Genomic DNA, 12,725 nt, shown 5'->3' with positions numbered 1-12,725 from the left:
TAAAAAAAGTAAAATAGTGTAGAATAAAATAAAGTTTACATAGAGAAAAAAATATTGATATACATTTTGGTACACACTGGTAATAAACCCTTCTTCAGTGTGATACAAAAACTAAGAACAGTAACCCACTTTTAATAGTGAAACACAGACACAGCCAAGTAAACAATTTAAAACATTTTAAAACAAGTTAAAGGCATATAACCAAAATTCATAAAAATAATAAAAAAAGTATGCGTGTGTGTGTATATATATATATATATATATATATATATATATATATATATATATATATATATAAGAATTATTAGTAAAAAATATATATGTTACAAAAAATAAATACACATATATCAATAGATGTTTTTAAAACATATGAACTACAATTGCATTTGTTTCCATTTCAAAACTGGCTTAATGCTAACAGCTGCATTAAGCCCTAGCGGTTTATCAGCATTAGTGTGCATTATCCATTCATACTCTGCTACTTCCAGTTTATTATCAAGGTCACCCCCTCCCCCCTCTTTTAGCTGGATAAATAACTTGTACCACTTTAAATTTAAACTTATGATCTAAACCTTCATCCAGTTGGTGTTTATACAGGGCATTCGTAAGGACTTTACGTCTGATGTCTGATAAATGTTGTTATCCTATCCTTTAATCTCCTACAACATTTTCCTATAGGATAACATACATTTTTCACAGGTTGCTAGGTATACTACATATTGTGTAGTACAAGTGCAAAACAACTGACTTTAAACTTCCTATGCATAATCTGACATATAAAAAATTATTACTAGAAATATATTTACAATTAGCACAATTTAAACAGGGGAAAGTACCCTTTTTAGTAACCTTAACAGATACCTTTTGTTCACTCACTTCCTTATAGCACAACTGTTGTCTTAAATGTCTTGCTTTTCTAAAGGTAAAACTCGTTTTTTGTGACTTACTAATTACTTCTGCCAATGAGTCAGTGCCTGTAACTTGGGGTAAGAATGACTACACTACAATACCAAACAACAGGGCTTTTAATGACATTGTTCACATTCATTTATGCATATCCAATTTCTTACTAAAGCAACTAAACAAAATGATAAAGACAGGCAGTGTTATCAACACACTGAGCAAAGGACACTGAAATAGTAAATGTACGTTATATACAGTAATAAACTTATAACTACAATATGCAATCAGTGTAAATAACTAAACACATCCACTGGAGCCTGTTCTATATAATTATACAGAGAATGAACTATATAATAAAAAATGAATTAAAACTTCACTGCTAAGCTGGCACAGAGGGATAAAGCTCTGACTCTCATGCAGGCAGTATGGAATTGATTGAAGTACTGGATGCGGAATACTCCATAAGGTGCAGGCATGAGCATCCAACACTAAGTCACCCAGCCTGATGAGGGAGGGATCCACCTGCCTGCATTTACTGGAGAGATACAGATATGTATCATATAACATGATAGGCCAAATACATGTGCTTGGTGGTGCCAATCTGTGCTTGCATCATAGCCTTCATCACATGGTCTGAAGTACACACATGTATCAGAGAAGACACTGAAGGTCTTTGTATAAAGAGAATTAGCCAAAGAAAACTATCACCCTCCACAGTTACTTTTATAATGGCTCCTCTGATCAGCTCCCACAATTGGTAGATTAACTATTTCATCAAGGGAAAATGTAAGCACTACTGTTTTACATATGCCTTGTTAATGGCAACACGGAATATTACAGTCAGATGAATAGTTATGCTGTTGAACTTTTTTACTATATTGAAATTGTGCTTACTGCAGATGCTTTTTTGTCACAGACAGTGGAACAGAAGAAGTATATTTTAATTTTTGCTTTAAACCTTTTTCTTTTTCTCTGACTTTGTGCAACATGGAGTTGGAGACTGGGATGTAGGGGTACTTGGGCCAAGGAGTCTGCCCCCCTTAAAATAGCAGTAGTTCCACATAACGTGATTTGGGTATTTGATTAAATATGTCTTTCAGATATTTTAGTTATAATTACCCGAATGTCAACAAAGGAATATTTGGTTAAACACAGTAAATTTCTTGAGGAATAATACAAAATGGCTAATGCTGGGAAACATGCAGAGGGAACACAGAAAAACTCATTCTAAAGTCATTGTTTCTACCCAAGTATCAGAGGATGAAGCTTCACAGGTTTCTCGGACCATCTTGTACCAAAGGTCTTAGTAATGTGCTGTTATTATATGCTCCTTTCAGAAAATAGTTCCACGTAAGATTCAGTTCTTGCCAACTTTGTTTGCAAAAATGATTCAGTTCTTGCCCACATTGATTGCAAAAATGATGTCCTAACTTTGATTGCCAGTACAAATTTCAGTTATTGTATTGCTTTTCTTTGGCGTATAATTTTTGCTTCTTTCTTTCTGTTTAGATGGTTCTTCACATATATGGAATTTATGATGTTTGTACCTTAACAAATTTATATAGTAAAGCATTTTCTTCATTGCATATATTGAACTGCAGAAAAATGAACTTCACTGTATGAATTGGGAAATTAAGCATTTATAAACACAATGAAGCTTATAATGTACATGTACTATTTCAGATTAAACTGCTGTTGTCCACATGCAGATTCTGACAGACTATACACCTCAATAAAAGCCATGTGACAAAAATATATACTATTTCCCTGGTTCACAGGTGTTGAAGGAAGAAAGCAGCAACTATGCCCTGAATGACCAATGGTCAATTCATTGCACTTGGAAGCTGAAAGAGCGAGGCAGGAAGGGTGGGACCATCTTTCTGAAGGGACAAATTCCAGTCCATTGCACTTGCTGACCCCTACAGGAGTATGACAGGTGTGACATGCAGTACTATAAGCTCAGGTGATGCTGTGCCAAATGAGGACAGGAAAATTGGCAAGTGTATATGATGGATCTGCCTAGGAAACAGCGAAGTTAGAGTCACAGCAACTATGGTGAGGAATTAGTTTAGAATTTTACGGCCTGCATCATGCACTATTGATGGACAAAAGGGTTCTTACCTTGGTCAAAATAAAATAACAGGCCATCCTCTCACGTTGAGGTGATATGAATGGGTCTAAAGCAGAGAGGGGTGCATGCAGATAGTGACTGTGGGTTTATATGCATATATGATTGTAGTTGAAAATACTGACTACCAATGTGCCAACATTTGTTACCTTGAATAAATAACATCAACCGCAAAACCCACCAAAAATCTCAAAGCCCAAATCACTACTGATCACAAAGGAAAATAAAAACAACTCAAAATTTTTACATTCACTCACATCATCATCATGCACCACAATCAAAACACAGGCAACTTCCATGATTAATCATGCACACAAAGACATCACACAAATAATGAATATGGGGAGCTTTGCCCCCTCATACACACCCTCCTACTTACATATACCAACTCCATCATCATACAACTATGCCCACAGGCAAACTTCTAAACATATGTTAAAAGTGAACATGAGTCGACTATGGCTTAATTTGATGCACTGTGACTTTGGTGAGTAGTGATACCACTACCTGCTGAAACAGTAACTGTTCGATATAGCTTTTTTCCCTTCACCCTTGACTACTTATACCTTTCCTTCTTCTCCTTCTGAAACATTGAATCCCTCATTTTCTGCTCATAGCCATAGTAACTTAACCTCAGCTATTCTTAAGTTTTGCAAGTTAGCCTTCTATGTTCCATCTGGGTATGCTGTGGTTACATTCTTGAAGCTCAGTACATAGCATACAGTTCTGTATAAATCATATCAATATTCACAAATGACATACAATTATTTACAAAATTCCAGATAGTTAGGCTGGCAGTGTGACACCTATGTTTTAATCAACTGTGACCGTCTCTCTACTACTGTATGTTTAGTTCTTGATACGGAGCTTTACTCCCCAGGCCTACACTGAAAATGGGCTCATTTCAGCCCGGTGGACCATCCTAGTAAACAAATTCAAATAAAGAAAGAAACAAACAATCATCATAGCTGACAGCACATGAATAAATGTAAGATGTAGTACTTTACCATCTTTCATATGCTATCAATTGTGATGTTCCTTCACAACTGCCTGTACTGCCATGGTCCTTCACACTCATCTCACAGGAATGTATGAGGTGTACAGCAGATAGTGTGACTAAGGGTCCACTGTGGCAAACTGCCACTACACGTGGCGATTGAACAATATATAGTAAATGGAAAAGACCACTCAAATGGTGCCCAGCAAGCTGAAGACTTTATTCATTCCATGAAAGCGGTATAATGAGAAATTATCACCTGAAATGAAACATCAGTTTTAAACTATAATAACCTTTTCTTTAGTGGTTGAATACCATTCACAGCACTCTGGTTACTCCACAGTATCAGAATATCAGAGAACCAATGTTCACATTACCTGAAAGTAGCTACTCTTAAAAAGGTCCTTAAATAGTAAGACATGGTACAGCACAGAATACAGTCCTTTATTTAAAACCAGGGCTTATCTAAGATGTGGTGGTTATAATGTAGCTTGCTTTACACCATGCTTATATTATATGTTATGATGTGACACTGCAACTAATCTGGGTGTAGTAGGAAAAAAATGTACACGCCTATGAAACTCTCTAAGAAACAAAAAAAGTGCATGCTCTTTATAACCTGCTTTCTCTACGCATATGAATCACGCAAGCTCATTTTACAAACAGTTTAGTTGGGTTCTTATTCGCTGCATGTGCAAATTGAAATAATATACAAAGAGAAAACAAATAAAAAGTAATTAAGCCTATACTGACAGAAGTTCAACATGGACTAGTTCATAAAGCAAGTTACATAAGCCAGAAAGCTCAATTATTTATGATGATGGTGATGAGTGACATACATAATTTAGGTTATTGCTACATATAAGAAGAGACTGAATCCTGGAAGCACATATGTTAACTTGCATCCTTAAAGCCACAGGGTGTTCCCGACTTCTCTCACCTTCTACTCATTACATAACACTAGTCATTCCGTGGCAGACTGGCATCAGTCCTTTCACTGAAGAGTGTTGCACTTCGTATCATATCAAATACTCAAGTCATGTATCCAGAACATTTAACAGGAAAATAATCACAATATGCACATGAAATTCTCAAATTCTAAAAATAAAAAAAGCCACTTTAGACCCTATTAGTTGGCCTGGTAATATGCCAGGGTATAGTTTAAATTATAACAGTGCTGAATAGTTGAAGTCCTTACTCCAACATATATAATCTGATTTGATACTCATGTTAGTTGTACTTAATCTGTCATCCAGAAAAACTCTGAAAGATCACGTTATATTTTCCTAAACAGGCACATTGAGTGAGATCGGGATGTATGGTATGCAGTGAATTCAGTGATGGCACAAACAAATGAACGCAGGGAAAAACACCAAATCAGAGAAATGGCACACTGAAGAAACCATATGCTATTCTGCACCAAGCACAAAATAAATTCAAATAAGCAACACAGTATAAATAGCACTGGCAAACACATTTAGTGACAGCTATAATGTTTAACAAGGCTTTTAGTGAAACTACAAGTGCAGCTACAAAGACACCCTAGAAGAAAGCAACTCATTCTACTGCTATGGAAGCACAGTGATCCTGCAGCCCACTGTCCAGCACAGCCTCACACATAAACTGTAATGTTTACTCTTGAAAGTTCTCTATATAACGCTGCCACTATAACACAACAGGATTCCAACTGCTCAGGTAGGCATTCAAGGTTTATGCAAATGTATTTTCACTGATACAACAATTCAATACATATAGATAAATGCTTATATATTATGTACACACACACACACACACACACACACACACACACACACACACACACACACACACACACACACACACACGCACAACAAACTCAGCAGTTTAACATCAGTCTTCTCTAGGGCTGCAGTTATTATCTTATCAATCCACAGAAGAACCCTGACTTCTACAACTCACAGGCCACTGCTGTCCTTAGTAAAGGTTAAGGTGGACCCATAATACTGCAGGTCTGTGTATGTTTACTATTTCATCACAGAATTTCAAGTCACTAACTCTAATGTGAAGAGAAACTAAAGTGATATTACAGCTCTAACAGCACCATTGGTAGAAATGGTACTATAACAACATGCTGCATATGTATTGCCCTGTGTAAACTAATATCAAAACAGACGGACAAAAATTTTAGACCAGAGCCATATCTAGGGTGGAGTGAATGAAATGGCAGCTCTGAGTACAAGCTGTCAAGGGACACGATTGGCAGGTGTTGCTGGTGTGGTTTACCTGGAAGTCGTCAAAACACACATTCATCTTTCAAAACCTGGTAAGTCAAAAACATTTAGAAACGCACACAAACACAAATTTTTGCAGAGGGCAGATACGCTGCACCCTCATGTATGGGGCTCCTGTCTAACACCCCCCAAATTATTTATACCAACTTCATGGCTGCACCACAGTGGTGAAAAAGAGAAAAACAAACTGCTTCACTGGTTCTGACAGTACAACACTCTGTGGTGAACCCCACCACGAAATTAAACTTCTGAAGTAAAACTCCTCAGAGGAAATTTCATCTACAGCCTGTAACATAGCTTGATGGTGCAGGACTGCATTACTGGCACTGATGAATAAATTCCAATACTGCATTTATGGATCAGAAGTGCTTAAGTTGAAGTGAATGTGAGTATCAGCTGTAGCAAGCTGCATGTTGCAGCTGGTTTGTGTAAGGTTTTAGAGGAGCCCAGGAGGACAGCAGGTTTTTTTGCTCTTCATTTGTGTTTTGCACTAGGTTTGGGTATCTGCACAAGGTGCCAGCTGAGATAGCTACAGTTCTGCTTCAGAGAGCTGAGATTATAGAATGGCACTGAGAGGTTCCTTTTTTAAATAACTCTCTTTTATAACACAAACACTCCACATCAGGGAGTGTGGGGGAGTTTCACATTTACTGGCAGTTGTCAATTTAAAAGTGATCTCATGAAATAGCAATGCCAACCCCCTGACATACAGCACTGCTTCAAAATGTCTTTAGCCAATGCCACCCAATATCCCAAGCATGGTACCCTAGGTCTTCAGACATACTACACATGTCAAATTATCAGTCAAAAATGTTGTTGCATATCATTTAAGCTTTAAGCTGTTAGCTTCCAATAACATTTTCATATCATTGTGTAATTACTAATATAAATATGAAAATAATGCAAATTCTTGAAATGGTCACCGAAGCAAAAGCTATTATCTTTTTAGCAGTTATTAAAATATGATAGGAAGTGGCTTCCAAATGTAGTCCTGATGAATGCTGCTCAGACCATGTGAAATGTAAAGAATCTCTCACTATGAAATGACCATTTCAGACAAAATGAATACATTGTTTCTAGTGCAGCGGTACAAAAAGTACATCTGTGTTAGGTACGTACCGTAAATTAAAATGTTTGAATAGTTTCATTTTTGCAGTTTTCACTTCCTTGGATACCCTGCCTGCTGGGATTCTACAGCCAGTCCAGTCATGCAGAGCTCTACCCTCCTCAAGAAATCTAGCCAAATGTGAGGATGTTGGCATTGACTGGCACCATCTACAAATCTTTCTTGTCTTGGCAAAACCAAAGGGCAAAGCCCATATCACCAGAATATGATGAACCAGATGGATCCTCTACCACTGGCTCAAATCCATCCCAAGGTACCACAATCCCAACACCACATTCAAAAAGCCAACAAATAAGGGATGAAGACTTGTCAGGGTAGTTGATAGAAGTTAAGATGAGGGCACCACCTCAACCCCATAGCAAGTCTTGAATAATTCAAGTCTTAGACAATTACAGAGAGCAAAATAAGAGGGAGCGAGCTTGGACTGCAGCAGTGAAACTACCCGAGCGTCCACATTTATGGCAAGTTCAAAACACAACTGTTATGTGCTCCTTATAATATCCACTGGGAAGCCTCCCAAAACAGTGAGAGACAGAATCTTTGTTTAGAAATAACACCATGCAGAATAGCTAGCAAATCCTGACCTAGGACTAGATGTAACTACCAAGTTATAATGTTTGGAAAAGCTGTGCACAGTGAACCAGGTACCTGCTTTAACAATGGTGAGAGTAATGACTCATCTAAGGAAGGCTAAGGTGGCAGCTGTAACTCTAGTGGAAGCCACCTTGACAGGATATTAAACTTGTTTCCATAACGCTGAAAAACAGGCAATGCACTGGACTAACCATTTGGAAAGGGGTTGTTTGTTAATAGGTGTATCCTCCTCCTATTTTGTAAAAGACAATAAATAACTGACTATTATTTCTCGAGTCTTTGATTCTGTGTAGACAGACTCTCACTGATAGGAATGAAATGTACGGCTTGCTCATCTGAAGTTTTAAGATTTGAAAAAAAAAAAAGCATTGGATCTGAATGGCCTGATTCAGAGTCAATAGAGTAATCAGTTTAGACATTAAAAAAAGGATTTGTATGCAGTGCTGCTTTGTCCTGACTGAACACAAGATGTAGTTCCTTGCACATTATAGCTTGGAGTACTGAACCTTTTCTAGCTGAGGTAACTGCCACCAAAACTAGCATCTTCCAAGAGGGTAACTGAACAGGATAATTGGCTGCTGGTTCAAAAAGGTGGGATCAGTTTCTCTGGGACATAGCTAAGCTCCTATGATGGAGCAATCTGTTTTCTAGTCAGTCTAAAATGTCAGACTCTTAAGAACTGCTTAACTGAACACCTGGAATACAAAGGGGGTTCCATAACAGAAAAGGTGAAATAGTACAGATATGCATTTAATAGATGTGCAAGGTAAACCTGATTTATAGAGGTCTAACAGGGATTCTAAGACCAATGCCACTTTAGCCTTTCTGGGATCAAGATCCCTGGATTGGCACCAGAAGAGGAAACACCAATTTTCTAGGTTAGATTTTTTTTTATGTTGCATTGCCCTTCTTCATAATATTTAACATATCCCCTGAAAATTTATGCCTGCCTATGGTTAGTGTGAGATATCCAAGCTGTCAGATTCAGTCGTGCCAGGTTGGCATGCAAAAGGAACTCTGTTTTTTTTTTGTCAATAGGTTTGCATGCTGAAGCAACACCTTGTGTTTTCCTCTTATCATGTGCTACAGGAGAGGGAACCAGTGCTGTTCTGACCAAGAGGGAACTATGAAAATAATTTTTGGCCTCTTTTCTCTTACTTTTGTTAGTAATATGGAGATGAAAGGTGTGTGAAGGACTGCGAGCTTTCTAGTCCAATTTAGGGAGAATGCATCTGCTTTCCAGGCTCCTACAGTTGCCAGCCTCGAGCAAAACTGTCTCGGCAGCCAGTTTAGATGCAAGTCAAATAGATCTACTTCAGGTACACCCCATTTGCTGGTCAAATCTATGAAGGTCTCCCTGTGTGACATTCATTTGTGGGTATCTAGTTGTGATCATTTGTGGGTATCTAGTTGTGATCTGCTTAGTCTATCTGCTATTATATTATGCTCGGAAGAAATATTCATGGCTATCAAGAAAACTCTCACCGATAGCCTGATTGTTCCTAATCAGCAGACCTGTATTTTCATGTTCCAATATGACTACATGAAAAGATGCCAATATTAGTCGGCAAGTTTAGTAAGCAGTAAATTCATTGGGGATTAATTCGAGGAGACACTTATATTATAGCTAAAGCACTTGACATTTGATAAATGTATCCCCTCAATGATGCGTTCTATCTAGTCATTAACTATAAAACAACTTTTCTGAGAAATATTGTTGTAATGCCAGTTAATGATTTGAATTAAATATTTCTATATACAGTCATAAAGCAATTACCAGGATAAAATAATACTCTTGCAGTGCATGGATCATCATAGCTATCCTCTGATGCTAGAGGAAAAACAAGCTTCTTAAACACCTTTTTGACATAATAAAGGTGTTACCCCATAGTTTAAATACATTTTGTCTATTTACAGCAAAATGGGTAAGGAATTTTAACCTGTAACATTTTCATACATAATAGTTTAAATCTTAGCAGCTTCCATTATTTTGATATGTTCTCCAGTATACTTTTATTCAGTCATAAGATTAAATTACTGGTGTTAAAGTAAGTCAAAATTATATCTCCAGCACTTATTGTCAGCAGATAAACTCACTGGTTAAGTGTCAGTCTAAGCTGTAAAAGTTAATATGTGATATACATAGATGTTTGCTTTAAAAATGTGTCAAGTGCACTGCAGTTTTACCTCTGTACTATGTCAGTTTTGATTATACAAAGTCCCCTGAAAGTTGATAGAAGTGTTAACAACAAAACACTCAATCAAGTAACAACATTATAAGTAGTCTCTTGGATAAGGGAGATGTCTAAATTGTGATCTTATTGTCTCCAGCCATGGGAATTGTCTTTGAAAAGCTGAAAAATGCAATCAGAGGAACATATTTAATGTCTACTAAAGAAATATTAATATACTTGTACATTGTATTGCATTTCAGTTTATATTAAACATGAAATATGATGTGGTTTCAGAACTATTCATGTTTTTATTCCAATATGACTTTGCAAATATTAATTTAAACACTGGTTTTGGACTTGAGTAGTCTAAAACAATTGCACAACAATGGTACTGTATTATACAGTAATATCAGTAAATAGTTTTCAACAGATGTATGAAATATACAGTTATAGATTTTAACATGATGTTTATTAATACCCTAAATTATTTTGAAATGAGACTACCTTAATCTAAATATTTGTACCTTTTTGAAACCTGATTAGAAATAAGTATTATTGAATTACAATAAGATGAGTAAAGAATATATGTATATATTTTAGCTGATTAGATTATCTTAATATATTATTCAATTATCTTTATTTAAAACTAAGAGGATAAGAGAAACTGATCCAAATATTATTTGTGAGAGTAGAAAGTTTGTTTGGTTAGATTCACTAACCAAACAAAGAGGTATATTACCTCATAGCAATAGGGAATGTTTTTTTAAGGTTAAGAATTACAAGTTTGGAAGTTCTTTGTTTTTTTTATTCTATCACTTTGGTATCACTCAGAAACATGCAAAAATCATACAAGAAAAACTTTTTGAATTCTGTATCCAAGATGGAACTAAGAATAAACAATATTTACATAAACTCACACATAAAACAAACTCAAAACTAGGAAATGAAATGTTTATCCATAAATGTTAATGGTCTAAATAATAGTAATAAAAGGAGAAGCCTATTCAAGTACATAAACTTACATAAACCACAAATAGTCTTTTTACAAGAGACACACTTATTAGATAGAGATATACACAACTTAAATATTAATAATTACACAGTACTAATAAACTCTCAATACAAAACAAAAAAAAAGAGGAGTAGCTATACTACTTCGCAACTCAACTATAACACCTAAAATAATTACTACTCATCAAGATACATCAGGTATGTTTTGTCTAGTTTCAATAAAGTTAAATAAGAGAATCTATACGTTAGTAAATCTATATTGGATCCCAGGACTAGGATTAAAAACAGTTAAACAGCATTTTGAAGAGATAATTCATTTAACTAAGGGTAGCCTGACATTGGCAGGAGACTTCAACTGTACAATGAATGAAAAAGATACAGATTCTAAATCCAAAAGAAGAAAACAACCTATCTCTAAAGCACTATCAAAATTTATAGATACATTGTATTTAAAATATATAAATGAATTTTCAGAACCAGACTCACTAATCTTCACATTTTATTCTCATAGATATAAAACTAACTCTAGAATTGATAGAATATATGCTGCCAATGACCTAATAACAAAAAGTGACAAAGTCAAAATCATAAATTGTCCTTTATCTGATCATAATGCCATAGTCTTTGAGATAGAGCTTACACCATTTTATTCAAATCCCATTACTAGGATACCTTCCTATATCACAAAATTGACAGATTTCAAAGAATTTTATGAAGAAACAATCAAAAACTTTCTAGAAATAAATTACACAGAAGATATTTCAGAAATATATGTCTGGGATTCATTAAAAGAAGTTACATATGGGAAGATATTATCCTGGTACATAAATAAAAGGAAGTTATGTAATAAAGATATGCTAGACTTACAAAACAAAGCAGATAAATTGAAACTGGAAATACAAAAGGGTAATGCTACTCAAGTTCAAGAACTTACACAAATCAATAAGAAGTATACAGAATTGCTACACCATAAGATTATGATTAACTTAGAAAAGATAAAAATAAACTCATACTCTACTAATTCAGCACACCTGAGATACTTAACTAATAGAACAAAAAATATAATTAAATCTAAGCAAATAAAATAAATATTTATTCCCAATACTAACAAAAGAGTTACGGAACTAACTGATATTTTAGAAGCATTCAGACTCCAATTTAACAAAGATAATTCCATAAATACTCAAGATACACCTACTAAGGATATAAAAAAATACATAGAAAACAATATTCATATTAAATTAACACAAGAACAAATAGACATTATAAACAAACCAATCAATATGACAGAATTAAAATCACAAATTAAAAAGCTCAAGACAAATAAAGCACCTGGCCCAGACAATATGCTACCAGAAATGTATAAATTAATACCCAATCAAGCCATATCTTATTTATTAAAAGTATATGATATAGCCAATAAAGATTTGAATATACCACCCTCTTGGAAATATTCATTGATATCCCCAATTATCAAACCAGATAAAGATGAGAAACAGTGTTCCTCATATAGGCCAATATC

This window comes from Protopterus annectens, chromosome 1.part1, assembly GCF_019279795.1.
Source record: "Protopterus annectens isolate FY-2018-M chromosome 1.part1, PAN1.0, whole genome shotgun sequence".
Taxonomy (NCBI): Eukaryota; Metazoa; Chordata; order Ceratodontiformes; family Protopteridae; genus Protopterus; species Protopterus annectens.
This window is presented reverse-complemented; position numbering follows the sequence as displayed.